This window comes from Grammomys surdaster, unplaced genomic scaffold, assembly GCF_004785775.1.
Source record: "Grammomys surdaster isolate TR1022 unplaced genomic scaffold, NIH_TR_1.0 328, whole genome shotgun sequence".
Lineage (NCBI taxonomy): Eukaryota > Metazoa > Chordata > Mammalia > Rodentia > Muridae > Grammomys > Grammomys surdaster.
The window spans coordinates 1,638,258-1,648,837 of record NW_021604747.1 but is presented as its reverse complement, the minus strand read 5'-3'; the positions used below and the strand labels follow the sequence as shown (position 1 = coordinate 1,648,837).

Here is a 10,580-nt window from a genome sequence, read left to right as displayed (position 1 = left end):
GCCTTGGCATGGGCCTGCTGAGACAACCCCTTCCCCCATACCTCTCCACACACCCACAGAACATACTCTCTTTATCTTTTTATAAACACATCAATGGTGCCGAAACCCGGGACATAGAATCTGCAGGTTTCTATCACACCAGCTCCCAAAAGAGATCCACGCTTACTAGCCTAGCCTAGAACGGGTAAGCCCCCATCCCCCACTGCCTAGATGTGATGTCACTGGGTTCAGAGCATGATACCAACACCAACTCAAAGCCCTGGATCTGGACATGGGTGGTAGCTGAGCTTGTCAGCCTGCTGGCACTTCTACATCCACAGCAACAGGTCTAGCTCTCCAGCACTGTTCCAGCTAGCCCACCCAATGGAGCCACTGGCAGAAGGCAGGGTCAGCTCTCCTGCTTTCTTGCCCCCAGGGCTAGCTCATGCTCACCCACACCTCCAGAGTGTACTCCACTGTGCTGCCCTGTTCAGATGAGGATGCAGTCTCCCAAGTGCTGTAGCTGGAGAGGCTCTGGGCCTTGCATGTCTGGCTCTTACACCATAGGGGTTGGCTCATCTATGCCTTTGCCAACAGAGCTAGCTCCACTGTGTTGCCCAGGCAAGGTCCACTCTTCTGAATGCTATAGTCAGTGAAGGGAAGGACCAGCTCTTCAGCTCTCAGGGTCTCAGAGGCCAGCTGTCACTACTGCAGGTGGTGAGGGGTGGGGGAAGGGCCATCATCTCCCACACACCTCTCCCTCCCACCTCCCACAGGCATTCTTAATTAAGGCTCCCTCCTCCCAGATAAATCTGACTTTGAAGTTTAAAGAGGTTATGGTGCCTGTGTAAAACAAATAGTGACCACAAACTAGTGTTTTCAGGAAGATCCTCCTCTCTCCTCACCCCCTCACTCCCCCCCCCCATTTCTTCTTTTTCTGACATATGCTCTCTGGCTAGCCTATAGTTTACTACACAGACCTGGCTGATCTTGAAGTCACAGAGATCTGCCTGCCACTGCCTCTAGAGTACAAGGACTAAAGACAGGGGTCACCACACCTGACCAAGATTATTTTTATTACATGCAGTAAATCAGGCACTTTATGTTTTCTATTTCTTAAGGTGGAAATACATTGATGCACAAATTTAACTTACTGGGCCACAGTGGGCACCTTAAAAACAGAATCATCTGCTAGAAACAGAATGGGACATTGGGACAGTAGTAATACACAGTGGCCAGTGTTTTATTTAGTTAGTTAGTACTTTTTACATCCTGACTGCAGTTTTCCCTCCCTCCTTCCCTCCCAGTCCCTCCTACCCCCCACTTCCCCTCTGCCCCCACATCTACTCTTTCTCAGCTTCTCTTCAGAAAAGCCCAAGTCTCCCATGGATATCAACCAAATTTGGCATATCAAGTTGTAGTAAGACTAGGTACCTCCTCTCTTACTAAGGCTGAATGAGGCAACCCAGCAGGAGGAAAATGGTCCAAAGAGCAGAGAAAACAGTCAGAGGTAGCCCCTACTCCCACTGCTAGCAAGCTCACAAGAAGACCAAGCTCCACAACTGTAACATATATGCAGAGGGCCTACATCAGACCCATGCAGGCTCGCTGGTTGTTGGTTCAGTCTCTGTGAGCCCCTATGAGCCCTGGTTAGTTGATTTTGTGAGTTTTCTTGTGGTATCCTTGACCCCTCTGGCTCCTACAATCCTTCCTCTCCCTCTTCAGCCAGATTTCCCAAGCTCCGTTGGGTCTCTGTATCTATTTCCATCAGTTGCTGGATGAAGCCTCTGTGATGACATTGGCTAGATGCCAAGCTATGAGTACAGCAGAGTATCATTAGGAATCATTTCATTAACACTTTTTCTTTTTACTTTTTTTGCCAATTGTGTTTGGTTCTATCCTAGGTCTCTGGGCTATAGCCTCTGGGTCCTAGCCTTTTAGCCAATGTCAGGGATGGGCTCCTTCTCGTGGCATGGCCCTCAAGCTGGACTAGTCATTGGTTGGCCACTTCTACAATTTCTGTGCCACACAGCACATTTTGTAGGCAGGAAAAAAAGTTTAGGTTGAAGGTTTTATGGCTGGGTTGGTATCCCAATCCCTCTACTGGAAGGCTTGCCTAGTTATAGGAGATGGCCAGCTCAGGCTCCATATCTGCCATGGCTAGTAGTCCTAGCTAGGGTCACCCTGGGAATTTCCATTAGGAAAACCTAATTTACTTTAGGTTGCTAGCTTGTCCTGGCAATGTCTCCCAATTCCAATTTTCTCTCTTTCCATCCTTTTACTGTCCTTCCCCTCTCCACTTTCTCAGTACCCTTATTCTTCCACCACCCATCCATCTCCAGTGTCTATTTTAGTTCTCCTTCCTAGGGAGATTCATACATTAGCCCTTAAGTCCTCCTTGTTACTCAGCTTCTCTGGGTCTGTAGATTGTAGCATGGATATCCTTTATTATATAGCTAATAGCTACTGACAAGCGAGTACATACCATGATTGTCTTTTGGGGTTTGGGTTACTTCACTTGGGATGATATTTTCTAGTTGCATCTATTTGCCTGCAAATTTCATGATATTATTTTTTTTAACAGCTGAGTAATATTCCATTGTATAAATGTACCAGATTCTCTTTATCCATTCTTTGGTTGAGGGACATCTTCTAGGTTGTTTCCAGTTTCTGGTTATTAAGAATAAAGCTACTATGAACATAGTTGTGCAAGTGTCTTTGTGATATGTTCCATCCTTTGTGATGTGTTCATGGAACATCCTTTGGTTATATGCCCAGGAAATGGTGCTATTATCAATAACTCCTGGGTCTTGAGGTAAATTTTTTTCCTCCAATTTTCTGAGAAACTACCATATTGATTACAAAGTGGCGGTATATATTTGTATTTCCATCAGCAATGGAGAAGTGTTCCTCTTGCTCCACATCCTAAATAACACAAGCTGTCACTTGTGTTTTTGATCTTTGCCATTCTGACAGGTATAAGATAGAATCTCAGAGTCATTTTGATTTCCATTTCCCTGATTACTAAGGATGTTGAACATGTCTTCATGTGCTTCTTGGCCATTTGAGATTCCTTTGCTAAGAATTCTCTGTTTAGATCTGTGCCCAATTTTTAATTGAATTATTTGGATTATTGATGCCTAATTTCTTGAGTTCTTTATATATTTTGGAAGTTAGCTCTCTGTCAGATGTGGGGTTGGTGAAGATCTTTTCCTATTATGTAGGCTATCATTTTGTCCTATTGACATTTTCTTCAGCCTTACAGAAGCTTTTTGGTGTTATGAGGTCCCATTTATTAATTACTAACCTCAGTGCCTGTTCTATAGGTGTTCTGTTCAGGAGGATGTCTTCTCTCTCGATGTATTCAGGGCTCTTCCTCACTTTCTCTTCTATCAGGTTCAGTGTATCTGGTTATGTTGAGGTCTTTGATCCACTTGAACTTGGGTTTTGTGCAACATGATAGATATGGATCTATTTGTAGTCTTTTACAGGCAGCCAGTTAGACCAGCACCATTTATTATTTATTAAAGATGCTTTTTCCCAATGTATAATTTTGGCTTTTTTTTTTTTGTCAAAAGTCAGATGTCCGTGGGTATGTGGATTTACATCTGGGCCTTTGATTCGATTACATTGATCTGCCTGGCTGTCTTAAAGTCAATGCCATGTAGTTTTTTATTACTCTAGCTCTGTAGTACAGTTTGAAACCAGGGACGATCATACCTTTCCTTTGGAAGTTCTTTTATTGTACTGGATTGTTTTAACTATTCCATATGAAGTTGAGTTTTGTTTTTATTTTCAAGATCTGTGAAGAACTGCCCTTGGAGTTTTGATGGGAATTGCATTGAATCTATATATTGTTTTTGGTAAGATGGTCATTTTTACTATGTTAATCCTACCAATCCATGAGCATGGGAAATCTTCCCATCTTCTGATATCTTTTTCAATTTCTTTCTTCAAAGATTTGAAGTTCTTGGCATCCAGGTCTTTCACTTACTTGGTTAGAGTCACCTTTAGATATTTGATATGATTCGTGACTATTGTGAAGGATATTGTTACCCTGATTTCTTTTTCAGTCGTTTATTGCTTATATATAGGAGGGATACAGATATTTATTTATTTATTTATTTATTTATTTATTTTTAGTTAATCTTGTATCTAGCCACTTTGTTAAAGATGTTTGTAGCTGTAGAAGTTCCCCGGTAGAATTTTTGGGGTCACTTATGTATACTATCATATCATCTGCACATAGCAATACATTGACTTCTTTACAACTTGTATCCACTTGATCTCCTTTTGTTTTCTTATTGCTCTAGTTAAAACTTCAAGTACTATATTAAATAGATACAGAGAGAGTTGGAGAGCCTTGTCTTGCCCCTGATTTTAGTGGAATGTTTATATGCATTTCTTTCTTTAGTTTAGGGAAATTTTCATCTATGATATTGTTAAATATATTTTGTCAGTTTTTGAGCTAAGATTCTTCTCCTTCTTCTATTCCTATTATTCTTAGATTTTGTCTTTCCATAGTTTCCCATATTTCCATTATGTTTGTGTCAGTAACTTTAAATTTAGCATCTTCTTTGATTGTATTGTCTATGCTTGAGATTCTCTCTTCCATCTCTTGTATTCTATTGGTGATGCTTGTGTCTGTAGTTCCTGTTCTCTTACTTAAATTTTCCATATCCAGGATTCTCTTGGTTTGTGTTTTCTTTACTGCTTATATTTCCATTTTCAGGTCTTGAACAGTCTTATTCATATCCTTCACCTGTTTGTATTTTCCTGGATTCCTCAAGGGATTTATTAATTTCTTGTTTAAGAGCCTCTATCTTCCTCATAGGATTGGATTTAAGGTTCTTTCTTTTCTTGCTCTTCAGCTGTGTTGGAATATGCAAGGCTTGCTGTAGTAAGACATCTGGATTCTTGTAGTGTCACTGTTGTTTATCTGGTTGTTTTGACTGTGTCCTTACCTGGCCTCTAGTCAGGCCTCTTACCAGACCTCTAGGTTTGGGGTTAGGTGCCAACTTTTGAGTTTATCTTTGTTGGATGGATGTTCTTTCCCTTGGTTTCTGTTTCATCTCTGGTCTTCTGGCCTGAGTGGTCTGTGGCTCTAGCGACCATTGAGTCTTCAGGTCCTATAGGGTGTGTCTGCTGGGGTTTGGGTGACTTGTGTGGCCTCTGGGGTTCCAGGAATTGGCTTGGTCTCTGGGGTTCCTAGTATTGACTTGGCCTCCAGCAGAGCAGGAGTTTTCTGCAAGAGTTGTGGGCTGGGATATTCAACCCAGTGTAGTGGGTAGTGGTCACTGTTTTGAGTTAAATTTTACATAATGTTTTTTAGACTTTCTGTTTATTTCGTTGCTTCGTAAGTTATTATTTTTTCACATGAAATCATACAGATCAATGATTATTATGAGTGCGGGTTAGGAAGTAAGGCTTCAAGTCTTTTTTCTGCTTTTCATTATCTGTAACCTGCATCTGACTTTGTCTCTTGCAATCCTGCTTGCCCAGTGGGTAAGATAGTAATAATTACAGTATACACCCAGTTTCAAGGGTGGTCCTTGGCATATAAAAACCCAGGGGACATCAGCCATTGTTTGCAAGGATGAGGTGGGGCTTTATTCAGCTTGCTCAGTAGAAATAAGGCAAGTATTATGTGTATTGAAGTAGAGGACTCTGGAAAGTAGATTGCCAGGGGCAGCAGATATCAAAATGAAAGAATCTCAAGAATAAAGCAACACCCCCAAGACTAAGGGTGGAGTGCCTTAGTATTCCAAGTGTTGAACCTGGACAGTGCAGGCATCTATTTCTTAAAGGCAGCTCTGCTTGCAGCTCCTCTCTCTACAAGAAATATTTCCATGGTAGCTTCGCTTTTCTCATTTAGACTAAATTCCAGTTCATTACAGAAGCCCCACCAAATGTGACTGTGCTTCTATGTGAGTATATTCTATAATACCATCTTTCACAGGTGGATGTATCCCACATCAGAGATATTTAACATAGTTAGTGTGTACTTCTTAGCCACTTCTTCCACATTTCTATTTGACATTCAAGTTCTCTTTTCTGTCTTTTGTTTAACACATTTACTTCTTTCTTGCATGAAGGTGCAGGTGTTTAAAAATATGTGTGTGAGACTGGGGATATGGCTCAGTGGGTAAAATGCTTGCTTGCTGCATAAGTATAAGGACCTGAGTTCAAATCTTAAGAATCCATATAAAATTGGATTTTAACTCCAATTACAATTGGAGTAACTCCAATCTGTAATCAGAATGCTCCTATAGTGAGATGGGAGGGAGAGCCAGGAGAATTGCTGGAAACTTCTGGGCCAGCTAATCTACGGCATACCAATAACCAACAGAAACCTTGCCTCAAACAAGGTACAAGGCTAGGACCATAAGAGAAGCTTTTCTCAGATTTCCACATGTATACCTTGGTACTCATATAGGCCAGCACACACACATACACACACACTCATGCACACATACCAACACACATCCTACACACACAAACATACTTGTGGCATTATGGGAAATAACACTGAACGATCAAATAATCCATTTGGTAATATTTTATCAAGTTGTATACTAAAACTTATACTAAAAACATTTAGCACTTTTGGTACATAGTATTTCTACTCTAAAAAAAATTACACATGACATTTGCCTGTAGGAGAATCTCAGGTATTAGCTAGAAGATTACTTTAGAAAAATTCATGTTTTTGAGAAATGATATAGAAGACTTACAAATATGTGAATAATGAAAACATGGTATATTAAAATTGTTCTTAATGAAAAATAAATACCACAATGTAAAGATATGTGGAAGTTTTAAAATGATATTTTTTCTATATTGTTGCACAAAATAAAAGCCTTGTTAAAATTATGTACAGACTACAAATTTATCTTACGTCATTTGATAAGAATCACAACATTGTATGGTATTTAAATGCACAGATTAAGTTCTTTTAAAATGAATTATGTCTATTTTCCTGGAATACATTATTGTTGTACTTCACATTTTTGAGGCAAGATCTCTTTGGTCCAGACTGTCCCAGAACTCTGTTGCTTAGGCTGGCACGGAATTCAACTCTCCTTCCATTTTAGTGAAGTTTATTTTCAACCAGCTCTCATCTCCAGTTTAAAGCCACCATTTTCCAGCTGTCATTCCCAAAGTAAAGTGTAAACAAATCATTGTTTTAGATTTAGATACAGGAGCTGCCACGCAAAATCTCTGACCCGGCTATTTGCCTATAAATTATATCCTGAATATATATACTTAATTATATACTGAATATATGTTGTATTTAGTATATCCTCTTCTAAGACTAGCTCCAACACAGTTTGAACTGCTTTTTTTAAAATCAGGTTTACTATTTTCAGTCCAAAGGAGTAAAGTGAGGCTCCTAGGAAGCTAATTTCAAGTCTTCAGATTCTGTGGTCCACTCTGCCCTTTCTTTGCAGTGGTCTTTTATCCAGAGCTGGACTTAAAACAGCTGGGCTTTCCTCATAGATGGTTGGTTGGAAAGTTTCACAGGTCACTACTTGTTAAGCTTAACAGGTGACTTGTAAAAGGTTTCCTGGGGCTAAAAAGGGAAATGCCATAGAAAAGTAAAAGATGCATCCTTCAGCAATAGACAGCTTACAGGGAGGGCGGGGCCGCTCTGCAGCGGAGACAGCAAAAAGCCGGAGCCGGAAGGGCGGGTCTAGAGGCGTCGCCTAGCCGGACGTGGGCGTGCCTTTCAGTGGTTGGCCTAGAAGGGCGGGGTCTACTCTTGGTGGGCGTGTCTGGCCAGGCGCGCGCGGGCGGGCGGGCGGGCGTGGCTGGGTCGGGCCGAAGTGAGACAGCGCAAAGGACCATGGGAAACGTGCCCCTATGACCCCGGCGGAGAACAGTGTCTGTTACCAAACCTGTAGCAGTTTTAGTGAACAGGTGAGGGGAGGAAGGCAGTGTTTGAGGAAGAACTACGTAAGAACCCTTTCGCCCGCCCCAAGCCCAGGCGAGAACTTGATTTGTTCCCGTGGTCTCTCCCCTTATGTCGCTCGACCCCCGACCTTCTCGCCTCTGGGGCTGTGTGAAGATGGTGAAGAGTGGCCGCCTAAGCGCGCCAGCCTGCGAAGCTCACAGGCACGCGGCAGTTAGTCGCGTGCGCTTGCGCGCAGGTCGAGGCAGGGCGGGACGGGGAGTCTCCCGCCGCGCGCTGGAGGCGGGGCCTAGGCCGGAGCGCCGCGCCCGCGGGCTGACCTCGTTGAAGCCGGCCCGTGACGTCACCCCGCCGTGACGCGTACGCAGTAGGAAAACTGTAAGTTTGCGAGGATCCTGCAGCTGCCTGGCTTGCGGGGCTCGCGGGGCCTGCGGGCTGCTCGCTGTCGCGGTCGCGGTGTTGGCCGCGGGCACCGGGAAGCCTCGGGACACACGGTAGCTGCCGAGCGTGACGCCGGGCTGGTGGCCGCCCCGGTGGGAGCGCGCCCTCCCTGCAGCGCCGGCTTATGGAGGCGAGGCCGTTTATGAGCCTGGCTCTCACCTTTCCCGCTGGCCTGTGACAGCCGAGAGCGGGCGACTAAGGCCTGGGAACGGGGAACTGGCGAGGCCCTCCTTAAAATTCTTTGATAAAGTCTGGGATGGAGAACCCACTCAAAGACTAGCTGCCCGGTGTCCCACTTTCCTTGGGTCCTGCGAATGCCCAAATGACAAATTACATGCTGTGTTGTCTCAAGCCTTCTTTATTCTCCTTTCCATAGGGCTGCAATGTCTTGAAACCCTGTGAGCTAACCTAAGCTATGTAATCCTACATAATAGTTAAGACACCATTATTCTGAGGAATGTGGTAATCCATTTGTATGTAAGGGTCTTTCTCAGGGCTTTGCCTTCCCTACACACATATTCCAACCCATCGGATCATGACTTTTGAACCTGAAGGTATCTCAGCTGTAGTATCTGTTGATCAGAAATCAAGAAATAACTGGTATCACTATCACAAGAGATCTTGGCAATACTTGTTTCCCTGGTCTGGCTATACAGAAAAATGTTTTTAGCAGCCCAGAACTAATACATTATACTCAACACAAATGCATAGAGTCAACTTGTTTGCCTATATGGTTTAAAAGTCTTGCTTTCAAATGAGTGAGTTAGTTACAACATTGTAAACTTATCCAACTCTGGGACAAGTACTCCTTAGGAACTTTGAAGGGAATATACATACCCTAGGATGGACTTATACAGTAGATTAAGAGGGCACATTTTTGTGACTTCAGTGGAGAGTGTAAAATCCTTACAGAGGATTCTTTGAATCAAAACAGGGCTTCTGAGTTTGATTCTCCTTTTAGTAGCTTTCCAAAGACAAGTCACCTAAGTCTTAGAACTTTTTTAAAAAAGTCTGTCTCTAAACTGGGAGATGATAGTATAGCTTTTGTTAGTTCTACAAGGATCAGATGAGACCGTGAGGGACAACAGCTTTCTAAGTATGACATTGTTGTTTGCATCAGACCCCACCCACGATGAGATACCAAGTTCTGAATCAGACTTGCAAATAAAGTCTGTACTGTAGCTGACTTCCCAGGACAGTGGAGAAGTAGACACAAGCAATGAGCTTGTTATTTGTATAAGTGCAGCGAAAGAAAGGAAGGAGGGAGGGGGTGTTGACCTGTTCTAAGGTGGGATAGGAGCATATCAGGAGCCCAACTGGTGGCATTCAAGCTCCCTTCGAGGCTGAGGCAGGAGAAATAGAGTTTAAGAAGTGCCTTGGCTACAGATGGAGTCCAGGGCCCACCTGGGTAGAACTAGGACTGAGGAATATATTGCTAGTGGTAGAGCCCCTGGCCTGAGTTCATTCTCTAGTTAGATGTCGTGGATGGAGACAGTATAACCATCCGGCCTGCAAAGCTTACCATATGCAATGTACAGTTGTAAACAATGAATGCTTTACAGCCACTGTTTTAGTTAAGAAAAATACCTCTGTTTTTATAGATTAGGAAACTGGCACACATGTTAAATGTGTGCTCAAGCTACAAGCTTTAGAGACTCAGAGTCTTGCATATTTTACTAAATTTACAATAGGTTTATTTGGCATTGCTGTCATTTTTTTACCATTTGAATTTAGGTCATCTGATTTGAGAGGCTGTGTTCCAAGTGTCTATTCTGTCACAGGGCATGGTAAGAATGGAGGAAGAAAGTGTTGGCCTTGTAACCGTGAAACATCTGATAGGTGCTGGGGGATCTTGGAGTCTGGCAAAGTAGACATGTTACTCTGAAGTTAATGAAAAACCACAGGACAGTTTGTGTCCTAGGACTGGCATCTGTTTTCTACTTTACTCCATGGAGAATGAACTGTAGAGTCATAGAGTGGTGGAGGTGTCCCGAAAGCGGGTGGGGGTAGGAGGAGGCTGGTGCTGTGCTGTACCTTGAGAAGGGAGATGGTGTGGTACCTTAGGCTGGTTGAGGCAGTTGAGGAGGTGACATTAAGAGCTGAAACTCAGACTACTGACAAGACTTACTGATGCTCCAGGGATGCTAAGGGAAAGGAGAAGGAATAGCTCTTCAGGGTTGGAGTGGAAGAACTAGGAGAATAGTCGTGCTATGTTCGTGAGATGAGAGGTTTGGGAGGAGAAATAAAA

The 10,580-nt window shown here is 43.1% G+C and overlaps 1 protein-coding gene across 2 annotated transcripts in view; it reads left to right on the top strand.

Moving 5' to 3' along the window:
* Znf438 (zinc finger protein 438) overlaps positions 1-10,580 on the top strand; it is a 181,287-nt gene that overhangs the window by 30,787 nt on the left and 139,920 nt on the right. Inside the window, exon 1 of one of the 2 annotated variants that reach the window (XM_028778197.1) lies at positions 8,234-8,269. The exons of the other annotated variant lie outside the window; for it this stretch is intronic. The gene's annotated coding sequence lies outside the window, so the exon portion shown is untranslated. Of the gene's footprint in view, positions 1-8,233; positions 8,270-10,580 lie in introns of those variants that run through there. 2 annotated transcript variants of the gene reach the window in all.